The sequence below is a fragment of the Bombus fervidus genome, unplaced genomic scaffold (assembly GCF_041682495.2).
Source record: "Bombus fervidus isolate BK054 unplaced genomic scaffold, iyBomFerv1 scaffold0057, whole genome shotgun sequence".
In the NCBI taxonomy this organism is placed as follows: Eukaryota; Metazoa; Arthropoda; class Insecta; order Hymenoptera; family Apidae; genus Bombus; species Bombus fervidus.
This window is the reverse complement of record NW_027212620.1, coordinates 45,001-50,000: the sequence shown is the minus strand read 5'-3', so window position 1 is coordinate 50,000 and position 5,000 is coordinate 45,001.

Genomic DNA, 5,000 nt, shown 5'->3' with positions numbered 1-5,000 from the left:
TTAAAATAGCCTCAGAGTGTCGTAGGTGGGTCCGTAACACCGTACGACGAGACTTTTCGTTCTTAGTGAACGTTCGACGACACCCTTTTAATTCCCGTTGTAACGTCGAACGCCACTACTCTCTCTCATTTCGCCACTCTCTCTTTACTTTCTTTCGTTCGTTTGATTGTTTGTGTGGAATATTTTAAGATCATTCTGTTCATAGGATCATTCTGTAAGAATGGTTTGTTGGTTGAACGAATATGCCTTAGCGGTAAAAAGCACGTAAACTGCATGCTGAACGTACCGTCCTCGTAAGAAACATATTCGTTCGTTCTTTTGATATTCTCCAATCAGAAAGAACGCACTTCCTAAAAGGTAGTACGCTCCCCATTAGCCTTTCGTATGTTTAAAACGTACTGCGTACGCTATAACATAAGTTTTGGAACGGTCTCTGCCGAACCAGCATGAATTGATACTCAGTTAGTAACAAGCACACTGCCCTAACTTTTTTTAAAGTTAGTGCGAGCATACAGGATCCAGCTTCCCGACTAAGGGGAACCTTGCCACGTTATTTGGTCATTACGTCCAGGACAGCGACCCGCGGCGCAGCAGTGTAGAGAAAGAGTCGATACGAGAACGAAGGAACAGTCGAGAAATAGTAAAAAAGTTCACTAAGACTCGAGGAGCGGTGACTGAATTCTCAACCGAGGCCGTAGAATAGCCACGCGCTCGACGCTGTTCCGTCCGGACCGTCCGACTCGACGTGTCTCTTATAGATACCAAAGCGCCGGCCGGACGGTCGGCGCCGGCCGGGCCAGCGGCCGGGCGCTTACCATGTAAAACCTCCGTTAGAGCGTACCGTCGGACTTAGTCTCTGAAACGCTCGACCACTTTTTTCGAATAAACTACCCTTAGAAAACATCCTATCGTCGAGATATTTTAACGCACCGCTTATTTTAATATTTCAAACGAGTTTTTATCGAAAAATTTAATTTTTTTTTTTTTTTCAAAATCGCATCAGTAAACCACCTCTTTTAACGAATACGGACAAAAACCACGTTCTTAATCGATTAGAACACGTTAAAACAACGAGAAATATGCAAAAAAATATATACCTTGCAACGTTAATTAACGAAAAAATTAAACAAATATCGCAGTCGTGTCAGTTCGACGGACACTAATTTTTTAAAAAATTCGAAAAAAACGTTTAATCCAGTTGTATTTAATAGAGATATAACCGTTTCTGCAAAAATATTTATACCTTATAACGCTTTTTAACGAAATAACTCGAAATAAGCTTTTCGGACTTTTCCGCCGGCCGAAATTTTTCTAAGTCCCAACGTACCGTCGGACTTAGTCTCTGAAACGCTCGACCACTTTGTTCCAATAAAGTACCCTTATAAAACGTCCTATCGTCGAGATATTTTAACGCACCGCTTATTTTAATATTTTAAACGAGTTTTTATCGAAAAATTTAATTTTTTTTTTTTTTTTCAAAATCGCATCAGTAAACCACCTCTTTTAACGAATACGGACAAAAACCACGTTCTTAATCGATTAGAACACGTTGAAACAACGAGAAATATGCAAAAAAATATATACCTTGCAACGTTAATTAACGAAATAATTAAACAAATATCGCAGTCGTGTCAGTTCGTCGAACACAAATTTTTTAAAAAATTCGAAAAAACGTTTAATCCAGTTGTATTTAATAGAGATATAACCGTTTCCGCAAAAATATTTATACCTTATAACGCTTTTTAACGAAATAACTCGAAATAAGTATTTCGGACTTTTCCGCCGGCCGAAATTTTTCTAAGTCCCAACGTACCGGTCCAGAATGAGACAAAGTTCCAAAGGCCCGGTCGTATCCGTCCGTTTTTTTTTAACCTTCCACGGACGAAATAAACGTTTAATCCCGACGTAAAATACAATAATATAGCGATTTATATAAAAATATTCATACCTCATAACGCTTTTTAACGAAATAACTCGAAAAAACTTTTCGGTCCGAAATTTTTCTAAGTCCCTACGTACCGCTCGAGAATGCGACTAAGTTCCAACGTCCCGGGCGCGATCATACTTTTTTTATATAACTTTTCAGCGACGAAATAAATGCTTAATCCCGATGTAAAACGTCATTTTAAAGCGATTTATGCAAGAATATTCGCACCTTATAACGCTTTTAAGCGAAATAATTCAAAAAAACCTTTCGAATAAAAAATTTTTTTTTAACGTTTTCGGGACCAAATAAACGTTTAATCCCGACGTAAAATATAATAATACAACGATTTATATAAAAATATTAATACCTCATAACGCTTTTTAACGAAATAACTCGAAAAAACTTTTCGGTCGAAAATTTTTCTAAGTCCCTACGTACCGGTGGAGAGTATGACCAAGTCCGACGGGCCGAGTCGCGTCGGTCCACTATTTTTTTTTAACGTTTTCGGGACCAAATAAACGTTTAATCCCGACGTAAAATATAATAATATAGCGATTTATATAAAAATATTCGTACCTTATAACGCTTTTTAACGAAATAACTCGAAAAAACTTTTCGGTCGAAAATTTTTCTAAGTCCCTACGTACCGGTGGAGAGTATGACCAAGTCCGACGGGCCGAGTCGCGTCGGTCCACTATTTTTCTTTAACGTTTTCGGGACCAAATAAACGTTTAATCCCGACGTAAAATATAATAATATAGCGATTTATATAAAAATATTCGTACCTTATAACGCTTTTTAACGAAATAACTCGAAAAAACTTTTCGGTCGAAAATTTTTCTAAGTCCCTACGTACCGGTGGAGAGTATGACCAAGTCCGACGGGCCGAGTCGCGTCGGTCCACTATTTTTTTTTAACGTTTTCGGGACCAAATAAACGTTTAATCCCGACGTAAAATATAATAATATAGCGATTTATATAAAAATATTCATACCTTATAACACTTTTAAGCGAAATAACTCGAAAAAACTTTTCGGTCGAAAATTTTTCTAAGTCCCTACGTACCGGTGGAGAGTATGACCAAGTCCGACGGGCCGAGTCGCGTCGGTCCACTATTTTTTTTTAACGTTTTCGGGACCAAATAAACGTTTAATCCCGACGTAAAATATAATAATATAGCGATTTATATAAAAATATTCATACCTTATAACACTTTTAAGCGAAATAACTCGAAAAAACTTTTCGGTCGAAAATTTTTCTAAGTCCCTACGTACCGGTGGAGAGTATGACCAAGTCCGACGGGCCGAGTCGCGTCGGTCCACTATTTTTCTTTAACGTTTTCGGGACCAAATAAACGTTTAATCCCGACGTAAAATATAATAATATAGCGATTTATATAAAAATATTCATACCTTATAACACTTTTAAGCGAAATAACTCGAAAAAACTTTTCGGTCGAAAATTTTTCTAAGTCCCTACGTACCGGTGGAGAGTATGACAAAGTCCGACGGGCCGAGTCGCGTCGGTCCACTATTTTTTTTTAACGTTTTCGGGACCAAATAAACGTTTAATCCCGACGTAAAACTTAATAACATTCCCATTTATATAAAAATATTCGTACCTCATAACGCTTTTTAACGAAATAACTCGAAAAAACTTTTCGGTCCGAAATTTTTCTAAGTCCCTACGTACCGCTCGAGAATGCGACTAAGTTCCAACGTCCCGGGCGCGATCGTACTTTTTTTATATAACTTTCCAGCGACGAAATAAACGCTTAATCCCGATGTAAAACGTCATTTTAAAGCGATTTATGCACAAATATTAGCACCTTGTAACGCTTTTAAGCGAAAAAATTCGAAAAAACGGTTCGATTAAAAAATTTTTTTTAAAGTTCTCGGGACGAAATAAACGCTTAATCCCGACGTAGAAATACATAATATTCCCATTTATATAAAAATATTCATACCTCGTAACGCTTTTAAGCGAGATAACTCGAAATAACTTTTCGGTCCGAAATTTTTCTAAGTCCCTACGTACCGGCCGGGGGATCGACGAAGTGCCAACCTCCCGGTCATGTCGGTCCGGAGGGGGCAATTTTTTAAAAAAATAAAACGAAATCGTTACGTTCGACTAGAATTCGTCGAACCATAACGATTTCTATAAAAATATTCATACCTCGTAACGCTTTTAAGCGAAATAACTCGAAATAACGTTTCGGTCCGAAATTTTTCTAAGTCCCAACGTACCGCTCGAGAATGCGACTAAGTTCCAACGTCTCGGGCGCGATCGTAAATTTTTTACGGCACCTTTCGGGGACGAAATAAACGCTTAATCCCGATGTAAAACGTCATTTTAAAGCGATTTATGCAAGAATATTCGCACCTTATAACGCTTTTAAGCGAAAAAATTCGAAAAAACGGTTCGATTAAAAATTTTTTTTTAACGTTGTCGGGACGAAATAAACGCTTAATCCCGACGTAGAAATACGTAATATTGCTATTTATGTAAAAATATATACGCATCATAACGCTTTTAAGCGAGATAACTCGAAATAACTTTTCGGTCCGGAATTTTTCTAAGTCCCTACGTCCCGGCCGGGGGATCGACGAAGTGCCAACCGCCCGGTCATGTCGGTCCGGAGGGGGCAATTTTTTAAAAAAATAAAACGAAATCGTTACGTTCGACTAGAATTCGTCGAACCATAACGATTTCTATAAAAATATTCATACCTCGTAACGCTTTTTAACGAAATAACTCGAAAAAACTTTTCGGTCCGAAATTTTTCTAAGTCCCAACGTACCGGTCGAGAATGCGACTAAGTTCCAACGTCCCGGGCGCGATCATACTTTTTTTATATAACTTTCCAGCGACGAAATAAACGCTTAATCCCGACGTAAAACGTCATTCTAAAGCGATTTATGCAAGAATATTCGTACCTTGTAACGCTTTTAAGCGAAAAAATTCGAAAAAACGGTTCGATTAAAAAATTTTTTTTAAAGTTCTCGGGACGAAATAAACGCTTAATCCCGACGTAGAAATACATAATATTGCCATTTATATAAAAATATTCATA